The sequence below is a fragment of the Natator depressus genome, chromosome 4 (genome assembly GCF_965152275.1).
Source record: "Natator depressus isolate rNatDep1 chromosome 4, rNatDep2.hap1, whole genome shotgun sequence".
In the NCBI taxonomy this organism is placed as follows: domain Eukaryota; kingdom Metazoa; phylum Chordata; order Testudines; family Cheloniidae; genus Natator; species Natator depressus.
In genome coordinates this window covers 133,753,778-133,770,804 of record NC_134237.1, presented here as the reverse complement: position 1 = coordinate 133,770,804, position 17,027 = coordinate 133,753,778, and the positions used below count along the sequence as shown (strand labels likewise).

Here is a 17,027-nt window from a genome sequence, read left to right as displayed (position 1 = left end):
TTATCCCCATTCCCCCCACCCCACCCCTTTCTCTCTATCTTTCTTCCACTAAATCCACTCTCCACTTCTCCCCAAATCATTCATTTCCTCCCTCTCTAGGCTCTCCCTGTTTTCCCCCCACCCCCGAGCTATTTTCCCTCCTTTTTCTTCTCCATTCTATAATACAAAGGGGGGAAAGAGATGGAGGGAGAGGCGACCCCCACCCCAGCAATACCCAATGTATTTTGCATGAATTAGAATACAAGGTGATGGGGTGGGGGCTTCCAGCATCTCCCCCTTGGTGTGGGTGGGGATCCCAATGGTTTGTGGCGTGCATGACCGCTCATGACCACTGGTCAGAGCCCCTGTGCCATCAATAAACTGCCTTATCTCCATTGTATGCAAAGATTCCAGATCTACTGTTCTTGGGCCCATTTTACAGGTGGAGAATCTGAGGGACAAAGGTTTGTCAGAGCAAAGTCCATAACAGAGATAGGAACAAGTGCCTGGTATCCTTGCCCGTCCTTTCGTCTAATCCTGCCTCCCTGGGAATTCTCCCTCCTAATATCCTTGAGCCGGCCCTACTCCTTCCTGGACATTGCCCTAATTCCACAGGGTAATCTGGGTTTCCCCTTGTCCTCCAATGCAGTTTGGAGGATGGTCAGTGAGCCCAGAAATAAGGTGAGGGTTGGGGATGTGCATGCCCCAGTGTGGGCCTGAATAGGTCGGCCAGCACAGGTACTTCTACACTGAAAGGAAAGGTGTGGGGGGCGGGGGGGCAACTGGCAGCAAGTCTCAGAGACGGGTCAACTGTCTTGAGCTCACACTGCATGGCTAAAAATAGCAGTCTGGATGTTCCTGCTTGGGCTGAGCCCAGACCCCGACCCCCACTGGCTTTCAGAGCCTAGGCTCCAGCCTGAGTGGGAACATCTACAGTGCCACTGTTAGCCCCATAGCTAGGGTTAGCACTTGGCCAGCATTTGAGCAGCCTGGCTGGGGGTTTTTTTTATGGATTTGCCAGTTGCCAGAAAAATAATTTAATCTGCCAGGTTTGGGGGCTATCGAATGTTAAAAGTTTCAGTGTCCAGCTAAAGAAGCTGCAGTGTTCCCACTTCCGCAGCGTCAGCGCTAACCGATCAAAACTGGTGAAAATACGGCAGCTGTCTGCCCGTCAACACACAAGCGCGCCGTGTGTGTGAGAGAGAGGGTTTGAGTCACTATAAGTGGCTGTTGAAGGGGGTGTTGCAGTTGCCTTGGGGTTGGGGGTGTGGTGGGGGTTGCGGGAGGTGCTGGTTTTTTTGCATTTCAAAGGTGGTAACCCTACGCATTGCCCCAGCTCGAGTCAGTTGACCCAGGCTCTGAGACACGCTGCCAGGGGTGGTATTTGGTACAGTGTAGACATACCCCAGGAGGCCTGGCCGCCTGGCTGTGCACGTAGCTAGCCCACACTCCTAGCCCTGTTACCCTCATCCGCCCTCTTGGTTTGTGACGCCCCCATGGGGCATCTCGACTCAAACAAGACGGTATGCTCTTGGGGGGCCGGGACCGTCTTTTTCCATGTGTCTGTATGGCCCCTAGCACACGGTGGTCTCCAGCCTGGCTGGGGCACTGCTGTGGGATAATTAATAAGGAGCAGGCAGGGGCCAGGCCCGCGGGACTGGCTGGTAACAGTCGCTATAAGGACTGGGGCAGGGGGGTAGCCTCTGATTGGTGTTAGCAGGCCCAGAGGGGCGGTGCTAAAGCCACGGCAGCCTCTGCCATTGGTGGGCAGAAGGGGCGGGGCCTGCTGCGGAAGGGAGTGACACAGACGGTTGGGGGCAGAATGTAGCCAGCTTTGCTTTGTAAACCGGCCAGGGACCGGCTCCCCCTGGCGGCGGGTGGCAATGGAGGGGGGTTCGTCGGCCGTCAGCGACGACTTGGGACTGTTGGCCAGGGGCCACCTGCCAGCCCGCTCCGTCCATGAGCAGCTGTGGCAGCTGTCGATGGCCACGCAGCAGAGCCTGGCCGCAGCCGTGTGTCAGTGCCTGGGCATGGCAGGCGTGTGCATCGCCATCTCCAACCTGGCCTGGATCACGCTGGAGACCGACATGTCCTTTCATCAGCTGAGGTCAGAGTACTGGGCCGTCACCTATGTCTTTGGGGTGCCGGTCCACCTCCAGTCCCGGCAGTGGCTGAATGAAACTCAGTACACAGGTGAGGCGGCCCTAGGGAGGCGGGATCGGGGTGCACAGGTGGGAAGAGGGATAAGGGGTCGGGGGTTTAAAGGGTAAGAGGTAGGCAACCCTGGGGAGAAGGAAAAAAGAGAGGCCTGGTGGCTGGGCGGGGGAGGGGTCTGGCACGGAGGATCATACGCCGGGGGGGGGAGACACCCTATTTGGTGATCCCAGGAGTAGGCTGGATTTCACAGTTGGGAGGGGGAGGGGCAGTGGGGGAGCTTGCCTGCCTCCAGTGAGTTGTTCGGGGGTGCAGAGGGGTGAACCGTCGTCTTTGAAAGGGGGAAGGGTGGTCTGGGCAGGGCTCTCTTGGGTGAGTTCGTTCAGGGATGGTCTCTGTCCTTTCAGCTGGTCCTTTCCAGAAGGTGCAGGGTACTTGAACTCTTGTGAGATGGCTGCCCTGTTATAGGGGTAGAGTGTTTGCCAGACTGGATCCATCCCATAGGGTGCCCAAGGCATCAGGAGAATAAGTAACAGCCAATATGGATTTGCCAAGAACAGACCATGCCACACCAATCTCATTTCTTTCCTTGACAGGGTACCTGGCCTACAGGGGAAAGGCTTTTGATACAACCCAGCATTTTCATAAGCAAAGTAGGGAAATAGGCTCTAGATGAAATTACTATAAGTTGGGTGCACAACTGGTTAAAAGACCATATTCAGAATATGAATGGTTTACTGTGAAACTGAGAGGGGACATCACGTAGGGGTCTGTGGCGGGCCGACAACTCACCAGCACGGCGCCTCCTGCTGGTTTGTCCAGGGAATTAGCTCTTTCCAGCCCTGGAGCGCCCTTTGCCGGCTGATGTCTCGCCTGCCGCTGGCCCCCATGTCCCTCCTGGTGCCCTTTACCCAGGGGTTCTGCCCACCGCAGCAACCCCCAATCTGGGTCTCCCCACTCAGGGGAACCCCCAACCCCCATCCCCACCTCCCCTCGATGGCTACTGCCAGCCACCATCTAGCCCCTGCTCACTGGGGCAGACTGCAGTCTGTCAAGACCGCTCATCATTGGCAAGGGTTTGGACCTGCTGCCTCTGCCTATCGTGAGCTGCCCCTCTGCAGCCCCAATACCCTTTGTGAGCCCTTAACTCAGCCTGCAGCCTGGGGCTTTGCTAGGCTGGAGCTCCCTAGCTCCCTCTGCCCTTCCCCAGCATTGCTCCACCCTAGGTACCCTCCTCAGCTTCCCAGGCAGCCAGGTCCTTTCCTCTAGAGCCAGAGAGAGACTGTCTGAGTCCTTCTGGCCTGCTGCCCTCTTACAAGGGCCAGCTGGGCCCTGATTGCCCTGGCTACAGCTGTGGCTGCTTTCCCCATCAGCCCAGCTTTTCTCTGCCACAGCCCTTTCCAGGGCTGCTTTAACCCCTTCGGGGCCGGAGCGGGGTGACCACCCTGCTACAGGGTCCTATGGGAGCCTGTCCAGGGTCCAGTACTCGTCAATATTTTCACAAACAACTTGGATGGTAGAGTGGAGAATATGGTCATAAAAACTGCAGATGACCCCACGCTGGCAAGCAGTTTGGAGGACAGGATTAGAATTCAGAATGATCTTGATAAATTGGAGAATTCGTCTGAAATCAGTAAGATGAAATTCAATAAAAACAAATGCAAAATACTACACTTAGGAAGGAAAAAGCAAATGCACAAATACAAAGTGGGGAATAAGTATCTTGGAAGCAGCATTGCAGAAAAGTATCTGAGTGCTTACAGTGGATCACAAATTGAATATGAGCCAACAGTGTATTGCTGTTGTGAAGAAGGCAAATGTCATTCTGGGATATATTAACAGGACCGTGTATGTAAGATAGGGGAGGTAATTGTTCTGCTCTATCCTGCACTGGTGAGGCCTCATCTGGAGGACTGTGAACAAATTGGTGAGATTTCAGAGGAGAGCAACAAAAATAAGAGATTTCGAAGCCTATGAGGAATGACTGAAAGAACGGGGCAGGTTTAGTTTAGTGTACGGAAGAGAAGGTGTCGCGGAAGATGAAAACAGTCTTCAAATATGTGAAAGGTAGTTTAAAAAAAGGACTGTGATCAACTGTTCTCCATGTCCACTGAGGGTAGGACCATAAGCAATTGACTTAGTTTGCAGAAAGGGATATTTAGGTTAGATATTAGGAAAAACTTTCAACTATTAGGATCAGTAAGCACTGGAACAGGATGCTGCTGACTGTGGATCTGAAATCCTGGTGACTGGAGGTTTTTAAGAACAGGTTAGACAAACACTTGTCAGGGATGGTCTTGATATATTTAATCTTCCTTCAGCAGGATTAAATACTCTCTTCTGTGCTGAAAAGGCCTCAAATGCCCATTATCTTTGAAAACTCTTGGCGATTGGGGGAGGTCCTAGGCAATTGGAAAAAGGCAAATATAGTACTCATCTTTAAAAAAGGAAAGAAGGAGAATCCGGGGAACTACAGACCAGTCAGCCTCACCTCTGTCCCTGAAAAAATCATGGTGCAGGTCCTCAAGGAATCCATTTTGAAGCACTTGGAGGAGAGGAAGGTGATCAGGAACAGTCAACATGGATTCACCAAGGGCAAGTCATGCAAGATCAACCTGATTGCCTTCTATGATGAGATAACAGGTTCTGTGGATATGGGGAAAGTAGTGGACGTGATATACTTTGACTTTAGCAAAGCTTTTTGTAACACTGACAGACCCCAGTCATCATCGGGAGGGATCAAACCTGGGACCTCTGGAGCTTAGTGCATGAGCCTCAAGCCATATAGCTATTAGCTAAGACTGTAGAGCAGACTCATTAATCATTCTCTCTCTATGTGGTCTTGGTGCCATTAGATGGGACAGAGCACCACACCCAGGAGGTGTATGGGTTACTTTTTGATACGGTCTCCCACAGTATTCTTGCCAGCAAGTTAAAGAAATATGGATTGGGTGAACGGACTATAAGGTGGATAGAAAGCTAGCTAGATCGTTGGGCTCAATGGGTAGTGATCAATGGCTCGATGTCTAGCTGGCAGCCTGTATCAAGCAGAGTGTCCCAGGGGTCGGTCCTGGAGCCGGTTTTGTTCAACATCTTCATTAATGATCTGGATGATGGGATGGATTGCACCCTCAGTAAGTTTGCGGATAACACTAAGCTGGGGGGGAGAGGTAGATACGCTGGAGGGTAGGGATAGGGTCCAGAGTGACCTAGATAAATTGGAGGATTGGGCCAAAAGAAATCTGATGAGGTTCAACAAGGACAAGTGCAGAGTCCTGCACTAAGGACAGAAGAATCCCATGCACTGCTACAGGCTGGGGACCAACTGGCTAAGCGGCAGTTCCCCAGAAAAGGACCTGGGGATTACAGTGGACGAGAAGCTGGATGAGAGTCAACAGTGTGCCCATGTTGCCAAGAAGGCTAACAGCATATTGGGCTGCATTAGCAGGAGTGTTGCCAGCAGACTGAGGAAAGTGATTATTCCCATCTGTTCGGCACTGGTGAGGCTATATCTGGAGTACTGCATCCAGTTTTGGGCCCCCCACTACAGAAAGGATGTGGACAAATTGGAGAGAGTCCAGTGGAGGGCAATGAAAATTATTAGGGGGCTGGGATACATGATTTTATGAGGAGAGGGAACTGGGTTTATTTAGTCTTCAGAAAATAAGAGTGAGGGGGGGATTTAATAGCAGCCTTCAACTACCTGAAGGGGGGTTCCAAAGAGGATGGAGCTCGGCTGTTCTCAGTGGTGGCAGATGACAGAACAAGGAGCAATGGTCTCAAGTTACAGTGGAGGAGGTCTAGGTTGGATATTAGGAAAAACTATTTCACTAGGAGGGTGGTGAAGCACTGGAATGGGTTACCGAGGGAGGTGGTAGAATCTGTATCCTTAGAGGTTTTTAAGGCCCTGCTTGACACAGCCCTGGCTGGGATGATTTAGTTGGGGTTGATCCTGCTTTGAGCAGGGGGTTGGACTAGATGACCTCCTGAGGTCTCTTCCAACCCTAATCTTCTGTGAGTCTATGAATGGAGTACTGTGAGCAGTTCTGCACACCACATTTCAGGAAAGATATGGAGAAATTGGAGAAAGTCTCGAGGAAAACAACAAAAAGGATGAACGGTCTAGAAAACATGACCTCTGAGGAAAGATTGAAAAAATTGAGATTGTTTAGTCTGGAGAAGAGAAGGCTGAGGAGGGACATACCAGTTCTCCAGAGAGTTTCCTAGTAAGGTCAGGAAGCTGAATGTGCAATTTATTAAATGGGACTTTAGTTTGTCACCAGGAAGATTTTTTTTTTTTAAACAAAATACTCACCCATGTTGTTAATGACTGCACCAGTAGGCTGTGAGGCCTCTGCTGAGACACTGAAGGCCTCTTTGTCACATTAGCATGCTTTTCTAGACTGATCCTAGACAAGATATAAAGATGACAGACAACCAAAGCATAAACTGGTTAAAAATAATTTCTATAGAAAGTCTCCACAGCAACATTATTTGTGGCTGATGTACCTACTGAGACCCAAAAGTTCCTTCCAATGTCTATTGTGTCTAGTCCCATGTGGAGAAACATACCTGGAAAGTAGCCGTGAATATTAAACATCTGCTGGCCGCACTAAATGGCTAGCCAATATTCAGGGTTCTGAGGGTTGTTTCTGTAGGAGGAGAAATTGATAATAGATAATTTATTTGATGCAGACCTGTTCATTTACAAAGAATGTGCAGCAAAGTTGTGTTTCAATGAACGCAGCAGGAATCAAACACAGGAGCCTGTTTCTTTGCTCACAATTCCAAGCTTCTCTCAAGCCAGCACTTAGCCCAAAAGCTATCTCAGCTTTTTGTCAGGGTCATGCTGAAGAAACTGGAGAAATGGTCTGAAGTAATTAGGATGAAATTCAATAAGGACAAATGCAAAGTACTCCACATAGGAAGGAACAATCAGTTCCACCATACAAAGTGGAAAATGACTGCCTAGGAAGGGGTACTCTGGAAAGGGATCTGGGGGTCATAGTGGATCACAAGCTAAATACGAGTCAACAGTGTAACACTGTTGCAAAAAAAGCAAACATAATTCTGGGATGTATTAGCAGGAGGGTTGTAAGCAAGACACGAGAAGTAATTCTGCTCTACACCGTGCTGATTAGGTTTCAGCTGGAGTATTGTGCTATGTTTCAGGAAAGATGTGGGCAAATTGGAGAAAGTCCAGTGAAGAGAAACAAAAATTATTAAAGGTCTAGAAAATGTGACCTGTGAGGGAAGATTAAAAAAAATGGGTTTGTTTAGTCTGGAGAAGAGAAGACGCAGGGGGGACATGTCAAGGCTGATTTCCCCACTCTAGCACTTTGAGTGCAGAAGATGGGGGCCCGCAAGGATTTTAAAAATTAATGCTGGCCATTCCAGGCTTATATTAAACTCCCAAGGTTACAGCTTTTCTCTGACCTTGGATAGGTAGATGCTGCCACCACCCAAGTGCAAAAAAACCTGTTTTAGAAACCGAGAAGGCGCACTTGGGAATTCCTTCCTGTGGGGTACCCTCAAGCCCTTTCATCCCCCCGCCAGGGAACAGCTGAGAGAGAAAAACAAAGGAAATCAGCTGTTGCCACCAGCTAATTAAACAACATGTGCACAAACCTCTTAGGACACACAACTCCAATCCTGTTCTTAAAAAAGGTTAATTTTTATTAAAAACAAAAATAAAGGAAATACATCTAAAAACTCAGACTATTGCTAGATTTTAAAAAGAACCCCTTACAAGGATTAAGTGTCAAAAAAACTTTCTTGAGGTCCAGCTTAAAGGTTACAAGCAAAACAAAAGCACCTGGGGTTAGCACAGAGGAGTCCACAAGCCATAAAGAAATAAAAGAGATAAACCTAACTGCATCTTTCTAGACATTTTCTGATCTACTTACATATCTGGGCTTTCAAATGAGTAGTTTCTCAAATGAGTGCCCCACCTCCCCTGTGAGAGTGGGCAAAGACAGGCCAGAGAGGCTGTGCAAAGTGGCAGCCAATCAGGGAGGGTCTGTTAGAGAGCCTATCAGGGTTGGGCAAGAGGTGGCCTATCAGGGCCGGGCTCAGCCCTATATAAAAGCTGCCCTTGAGAGGAGCAGGTAGTCTCTCCCAGACCTCCAGCAGGGAAGGTCAGTCTCCTGAGCAAGGAGACCAGCACCTAGGACAGCGCAGTGTTGGGCAGACTCAGGGGAGCATAGGAAAGCTCCAGCCTGTTACCTGCCAGGCTGCAGGCCCTGACCAGAAGGGCCTAGAGGGTGCAAAGGGGTCAGAGGGGAAGTGATCCAGGGAGAGCAGACAGAAGAGGGGAGAGAAGGAAGGCAGGGAAGCTGTTGCTAGAGGGTCCCTGGGTTGGGACCCAGAGTAGTGGGCTGGTCTGGGTCCCCTTCCCCCTTATCTTGTACGTGGCTGTGGGAAGTGGCCATAACGGACAGCACCAGACCCCTGAGGGAAGGGTTTAAACTTTGGGGTGTGGTTGACCACTGTGGCAGGGGTGAACCAGGAGACTTCTGTTAGTCTTCCCCCGCCCTCGCCCCCCAGAAGGGGGTGAGCATGGACTAAGGGGCACTGCCGCAGGGCAGTGTCCTGAAGAGGACACCGCCGAGCAGAGCAACGTGGGTCCAGACACTAACAGAGGGCGAGAGACTGATGGGACACCATCGGTGGAGGGCGCTCCACGTGGACTGAGCTAATTCCCGGAGTCACCAGCGGGAGGTGCCACGGTGGTGAATCCCAACCCCGTCACAGTATGATCTGATGATTTTTCATACCTGGCTCAAAGCTTCTTACAGCATTGCTGCTCTGTCTCTCCGGAGAACAACAGACAGACAAAAGGGGAGTCTTGTTTCAATTTTAAAAAGTTCTAGCCTTCCCATTGGCTCTTTTGGCCAGGTGCCCACTCACTTCCTTTTACCTATGCATGCAGTCAGACTTTTTAACCCTTTACAGGTAAAACAAGTAGAGAACAGCTACTAAAAGGGATTTTGTAGCTAACTGGCTGGCTGAGTATCCATAAAAGGTAGATACCCCCAGCCCCTTCATTTATCATAGAACATAACAGTTTTCAAGTGCATAAACGGTTGTTACAAGGAGGAGGGAGAAAAATTGTTCTTCTTAACCTCTGGAGGATAAGACAAGAAGCAATGGGCTTAAATTGCAGCAAGGGCAGTTTAGGTTGGACATTAGGAAAAACTTCCTGACTGTCAGGGTGGTTAAGTACTGGAATAAATTGCCTAGGGAGGTTGTGGAATCTCCATCATTGGAGATTTTTAAGAGCAGGTTAGACAAACACCTGTCAGGGATGGTCTAGATAATACTTAGTCCCGCCTTGAGTGCGGGGGACTGGATTAGAAGACCTCTTGAGTCCCTTCCAGTCCTTTGGTTTTATGCTACCAGTGCTTCCGTGTGTGTGTGTGTGGTGTTTTCCTTGTTGTCTTCTCTGTGCCTCTGTCTCTGTGGTGAATATCTCAGTCACACAGCTCCGCCAATCGATGCCCAAGCCCCTGTGTGTGTTATATCAGCCCCTGCGTGTCTAAAATTACCAAGTACATTTTCTCTCCTGTCTTCATAAAACGGGATCTGAATGCAAGTTTTCAGAGATGAAATCAGGACCCACTGTCTTGTAACAGTGGCTCTGACATTTTATCCCCCCCTACGTGGAGCACAGGCCAAGCTCATGTTAATATCTAGCAAGGTGTGTTGGATCACTTAAGAATGAAAACTAGGGCAGTTGTTTCAAATGTGCTACAAACCTATAGGCGTATCCTCTTTGATACGATACTCACCCACTTGTTCTCTAACAGAACAACTCTTCTATATCTTTTCTTGAATCCATATTTCCATATTGACTCTCTCTGAGTGCTGCTCTCAAATTTACAAAATCTGGTGGCCTTTTGGCTGGTCTCTATGGATACAAGTTGCAATGGATCATCTCCCATTCTCCCCAGAGAGTCCAGGGGTTTGTAATTTTATATTTCTATCCTTTTTTTTTTTTTTTAAAGGTCTGTTAAGCCCCCTTTGAAGTCTTTCCATTGACTTTAGATCAATGGAAATCTGTAGTGCGTATTCCAGGCTCTAGGGTCCCCAGCCATAAATCATAAACCCCAACGCAATTGAACTATTCACAGAGCCCCAAATTTGCCTTGCCACCACAAATCTGATTTCCCATTGACTTCTTGGCATTGCCACCGGCCAGTTGGGTGACCTTAGGCAAACAACATTGTTGCTCCCTGCCTCACTTTCCTCATTTGTAAAATGGGATGATGGTTACCCCCTTTGTAAAGTACTTTAAGGTCTGCTGCTGAGAAGCGCTATAAAAGAGCTAGGCATTATTTATTATTCAATGGGACTTAAGCATGTACTTAAGTCTTTTGCTAAAGAAGGATGGACTTGAGAACATGCTTTAAGTTCTTTGCTGAATCAGGGCCTTGGTGAGTTGTTAACCATGTAGCCTTAGTGGGCTAGAGAGTTGAAAATGCCAGAGCCAGTTTGAATAACTTGGGTTACCAGGCGTTCCATTCTGGCTTTCTTATTCCCTCTGCTCACCAGGCTGAACAGGGGTAGCACCCATGCTTATGACATCTGCTTAGATGGGATGCAACAGGAGGACTTTCACCCCCAATCCAGAGAAGGAAGAATGGGAAGGATATTCTTTCTAGCCTGGAGGGATTCTGAAGATAGAAGTGTCAGGACTCAACTCTCTCTTGTTCATATTATTATTTGTATCATGATACTGCAGAGAGGCCAAAACCCCATTGTACTGTACATATATAAAAAAAGAGAGAGCCTCTGCCCTGAAGGGCTTACAATCTAAATACAAGGCAAGAGACAGCTACAACTCAGAGAGATAATGAGTTCGTCACTGAATGTTCTAGGTGCATCCTGCCGCAGATCTACATGCTCAATATATGGTGCCGTCAGCCTGAATCTACAGGCTATAGAAGTCCATTAGTTTCAACAATGTTGATGGCCAATGGCTGCACAGCATGTGGAAAGGGCCCGGGATACAGGAAGAGTTCTCTTAACTCTTTCCAGGCACTGTTGTCTTGTACTTATTCATTCAATTTAATTTCATGTTGTCCTGTATTCATTCTGCTTTTCTTGTTTTGATTGAAGAAATTGTTCTCCTGTCTACGGATCAATGGGTCTTCACAGATTTGATGATGGGTTCTTGTTTCCTGAGTGTGTTGGCTGGCTTCATTGCTTTCTTCCTGGACTTCATAGAGATAAAGAAGCTAGGAGTGGCACGTCTAATCATTGCAACAGTCCTACATATTTTGTCAGGTAACTTTGTTAGTTGAACAGATTTTTGTAACCTACATTAAAGAGGTACTTTCAACTTAATTTAAACCACCAAATGTTCTGTCTTAAGAAAGTATCTTGGGTTTTTGTAAAACTTAATATGAATACAAGAGTTTTCCTGTTTGGGTTTTTTTTTTTTATAAAATGTTCCTTCATTTTGAATACATGTAAGTTTTCCTCAGCAGGCTTGAAATCCTAAACAGCAGCAGCATTGGGCTACTGCAGGAGAACCAGAAGGTGAAGGCAACTAGATTCAAAAGTGAAATTTACCAGCCTGGTAACACACACAGGTTGCTCACTCCTGGGCCAGTTGAGTTGTGCTAGTTCCGCTATTGTTTTGGAATGCTGCTTCTGATGGATTTCTATAAAAACATTCATATTAAAAAGTCGTCGTCCCGGGGAATCAAATGCAATAAGTAAACAGCCAGCATGAAAAGCAACTAGCTGATCACAATGGTCCCTGATGGCCTTAAAATCGATGCATCTATAAATCAGCCATTGTTCATTTTCAGTTTTAATAGCTTATGATGAAGTTTTTGTTTTGACCATGCCCTTTTAAGAAAACTGCTCTTAAGCAGAAACTGATCGCAGAATGTAGTCCTGCAACAGAAAGAAAAGAATCCTCTTGTCGCCCATGTAATTGGCACAGTATCATGGCAGGAGCTAACACAGTTGTAGAGAGACGCCTGGTACTGTGAAATCTGGAGTGTAAATAGAGGTGTGTTTTATAGAAGGCTGTGTCTCATTTCTTCAAACACCCCTAGGCAAGATGGGCTCCAGGTCATTGCAAGTGTATGAGAGAGTTCTATTAAATTAAAGCTTCCATCGATATCCTGTTAGATTCTTTAGTCGGGGGAAAAAGGGATGGTTTTGTGGTGAAGGTACTTGTTTGAGACTCAGGTGGTTGAGGTTCAGTTCCCAGGATTATTGTACAAATTTAGGCAAGTCACATAATTGCCCTTTGCTCTTCCCTACCTCACAGCAGTATTATGAGGATAAACTCATTAAAGTTTGTGACCAGAGCTGATTTAAAGAAAAAATAGAATTTCTGACCTGCAGTATGAAATGTTTTGTTTCAGGTCAGGCTGACGTAACCCTCTGTGGCTGCCCCATTGGAGTTCCAAGTTCCTCACGCCCCCATTTTCCCTTATTGGCCCTGCTCTCTGGCCTGAGGACATCTCTTATGATGCATCATGGTCTCTACCTGTGGATGAGCCACTACCGTGTATCATGGTACTCTTACAATGCACTGGGGGTCTCAGTGACAGCCAGAGATCTCAGTGCATCATGGGAAATGTAGTCCAGGCCAGGAGCTGGGCCCATAGGGGAGAATGGAGGCATTAGGGACTCAAAACTCCAACACTCATGAGGCACCGTAGTGGCTCAGGCAGACCCAGCAATTGGGACCAACACAGCTACAACACCTCATGCAGAAATTAACGTTGACTCAACCAGAAGTGAAACATTTCATTTTGACTTTCCCTGACAGACATTTTTGGTGCAATCAATCATTTCCAGCAGAAAATTTCAATTTGGATGAAATCCTATTGTCCAAATTTTTTCTATCAAACCTGTATGTGAGGCACTCTGACACTATAGAATCATAGAATATCAGGGTTGGAAGGGACCTCAGGAGGTCATCTAGTCCAACCCCCTGCTCAAAGCAGGACCAATCCCCAATCAAATCGATGGGGATCATATAAGTACCTAGACAGACAGCGATGGACACAGTTTGGTTGATGAAATAGCCACATTTGTGTTTATTATTTATTTATTTATTTATTTTATTATTAACAACAACAACAATAATAATAAATCATAGCAATGTTCTTGGGATGGTTACCTACAGAATATTTTTAAACTGGGCACCTGGAAAGCACATCCTTACATTACAGATGGCCATTGCATCAACAGCTTGCTGTCCTGTGGGCCTCATGTTGATACGTGTGCCATCCACAGCACCCAGAACAAAGAGGAAGTGGGCAGTTTTGTAGACTCCCCTGAAGCTGCATTTCTGGGTCACACTGTTGGTGAAGAAATTGATCTCGGATACAGTCTTTTCATAGGAGAGCTACTAGGCAGTGTCCCATGGCGGGGGAAGTGGCAGCCTGGCTGACCTCCGTTGTCTGGTCAATGACTCACTGAAAGGACCCAGGAGCTGTGGTCACCTTCAGCACAACACACAGGGTCCTAGTTCTGCCTGTTAATAGCTATGCGGGTGCAGGTCAGGGTTTGTTCTCTTTGTCTGTCTCTCCCACCTGTCTGTCAGGGGACTGGGTGGGGCATAACATTCTTTGCATAAAGAAGTATATGTGCCGAACTGATCAAGGTGCCTAACTCATAAATACCTTTTGAAAATCCCCTCTGCCCCCAGGTCTCAAAGACTAGATCTCTTTGTGCTGGTATTGCTCACATAAAGGGGCTACAAGGTAAAAGCCAGGAGCTGCGTTCATCTTGTCCTCTAGCATGTTTGTGCCTAATGGCTTCAGAGTGAAAATCTTTCCAGGCATTGTAAAATGTGCTAGCAAAGCGACCAGGCTCATCATGCTCTTATCCTAACCTGAAACTGGGGTAACGGGGGAGGCTCACGTCTGCAAACAGAAACAAACTGATCATACGCTTCCAGCTCCCAAATCCTCTCAGTCCTGCAGGTCCCTCGCCCCCTACAGGGTCCAGCCCAATTAAGCCTCTTCCAAAAAGGAGGACAGCTCTGTCCTCTTCAAATGGAGGATTATCACAATCCTAGCCCAACCCCACTCTCTGCTGAATTGGAGAATGGAGAGGCTACATAACCAAACAATCCTTAACCACCCGTACACTCCCTGATCTGCACTGTAGCTTGGGCTACTCCACATGTGCTGCTCTGGAGGACAGAACTGAATGAGAAGCAGGCAGTGTGAAGTTGCTTTGGGAGTTGGCACTCGGAGCCTTCAGCTACCTGAAGGGGATATTCCAAAGAGGATGGAGCTCGGCTGTTCTCAGTGGTGGCCGATGGCAGACCAAGAAACAGTGGTCTCAAGTTGCAGTGGGGGAGGTCTAGGTTGGATAGTAGGAAACGCTATTTCACTCGGAGGATGGTGAAGCACTGGAATGGGTTCCCTAGGGAGGTGGTGGAATCTCCATCCTTAAGTTTTTAAGGCCCGGCTTGACAGAGCCTTGGCTGGGATGATTTAGTTGGTGTTGGCCCTGCTTTGAGCAGGGGGTGGGACCAGATGACCTCCTGAGGTCTCTTCCAACCCTGGTCTTCTGTGAGTCTAACTCATTAGGGAGGGAGGGAGGCTGGTGAACTAGCAGCACCGCGACAGGTATCCTCGGTTGCGAATCACTGCCATAAAGTCACTGGTTTTCTTTGCTCTCTCTTCACAGCCATCCTTTGTGCATTAGTTCTGGGGTTTTGTACTTGGATCTTTACAATCATCCAGAAACCTAGCATCAAAAATTTGTTAAATAAGCACCACTATGCAACGTCCCTGGGAGAAAGTTTCTACTTAACCATCGCAGCCTTTATTTTAGAAAGCCTCGCGTCCATATTTAGCATCTGGTCAGCGATGGTCTATGGAAAAGATTTACATCCTTCTGAGATTGCTGGGGAGATCGAAAGCAACAGGTTTTGTCCAGGTGCTGTGCAGCCAGTGTAGCTCTCTTGAAGTCAATGAACAAGACCGATTTATAGCGCCCGAGGAACTTGCCCAGTGTTTCTAGAATTCTGTTGCAATGCTGTTAACAACATACATAACTTTGTCATTGGATAAGCTGCATACTTAAATATATATGGCCATTTCCATAAACTCTTTTCAAAATATAGAGAAGAAGAACTGAAGCCAGTGACTCGGCCAAAGTTTTCAATGTGTTCCTGCTTAGAACCTTGGACGTTTTGTACCTTCGGGGATTTGTTTGGAAAGAAAAATTTCGATAGATCTGACCCCTATGGTGCCACTTTTTAATAATGCTGACTCTGTTCTCTCCCTCTAGGTTTATTTGGTACAGTGTTATGGGGCTTAAAAGTGTGTTTGTACAGTAAAATGGTATGTATTCTTTGAGTCAGGGTGATGAATATATGACATGAATCTTATTATTCAATGTACAAACATGGGATTCCCGTGCATAAACCTATTAAAAGTTAGTCATTTTGTCTATTACTGTTGGTCGTTCTGCATTTCATAGTTATTCTTTGTTCATGTAACTTTAAAACTCAGCCCACGCAGTTGTACAAGGTGGGCCATACCTGCTCTCATTTTTAATATGGAGGTACAATTCTGAGCAGGAGGTGCTCCAGCTTGATTTAAGCAGCCAGACAACACTGCATCTGGACCTGGGACCTCTGTAGGCTGCATGTTTACATGTACAGATCGCATCCTGTCAGAAGATGTAGTTCTTGGTTGCAGTGCTGAGGAATAATATTCGCTCTCCGTTCTCTATAAAACTTCCAACATTTATCTTGGCTTTTACCCCTCACCTGCCCCGATGAACTTGTTTGTGTTGCCCCCGTCCACTCTGATCTGCCAATGATACCAGCCTAAAATCCTGTTTGATTTGACTCCATTGCAAAGAGAATCTTGCACTGCCCTCATAACTAGGGTGACCAGACAGCAAATGTGAAAAATCAAACGGGAGTGGGGGGTAATAGGAGCCTATATAAGAAAAAGACCCAAAAATCAGGACTGTCCCTATAAAATCGGGACATCTGGTCACCCTACTCATAACCCTCTTACCTCATTCTCTGCCATTAGTTTAGTGCATTAAGTGATCAATGTGACTAATATCTGTCACATGGTTCATTTATCCGCTTCTTCCACAAACAGTTTTCTCCATGTCACTTCCTACAGGCCTTTCCTGTGCTGATCTCCAAGGCCCTCACCCATCCTTCAAATTCCCTGGTAAGACCCAGTGTGGCACAGAAACTATCCAAAAGGAGTCATTAAACCATTCATCTACTTAAGAGCGAATATCTCCCTCTTTACTACACAGGGCTGGTTGTAGGGAAAATGGCACCTTGGGCAGATGGGGAGCCGCTCCGTGTACAGTGACCCCTCCCCCTGTGGCTGGGGAGTGATGGGGGCAGGACATGGAGGCAGGGACGGGTGAAGAGCTGCCTGCAACCAGGAGAGGTTCCCAGAGGTGGGTCTGACCCAGCCCGAGGTGGGTCTGACCCATGTAGGGGAAGAGGAAGTCCCAGCTCTCCCCTACCCAACCGGGACTAGCTGCTGGAGCCCAGCACATGGTAAGAGCCCCCAGCTGGGGTGCTCCTAGCCCTGCCCCTTGCCAGTGCTGGGCCTAGAGCTTGGAGGCTAACGGGGCCTTGGGCTTGTTGTGTGTATGGGATGGGGGAGTGACCATGGCACCCTGGGTGGCCCACCCATAAGGCTGGCCCTGTTACTACATTATCCCTTGTACTAACCCTCTCTGACCTGGGCAGCTGCAGAATCTTGATGATGATGCATCATATCTCCCTTCCCTTCTCTTCCAGCTGCTTACATCATGTCTAATTAATGGCCTGCTCCTGCAGACGCTTGCATATTGAGTAACTATTCTCCTCTGAGAAGTTCCACTGAAGTCAACAACGGGTAAAGAATATTTTTCACATGCCT

The 17,027-nt window shown here is 47.7% G+C and overlaps 1 pseudogene; it reads left to right on the top strand.

The window, feature by feature from the left end:
* The first annotated feature begins 324 nt into the window (after positions 1–324).
* Positions 325–15,480, top strand: LOC141986992 (uncharacterized; annotated as a pseudogene).
* Positions 15,481–17,027: the final 1,547 nt, after the last annotated feature.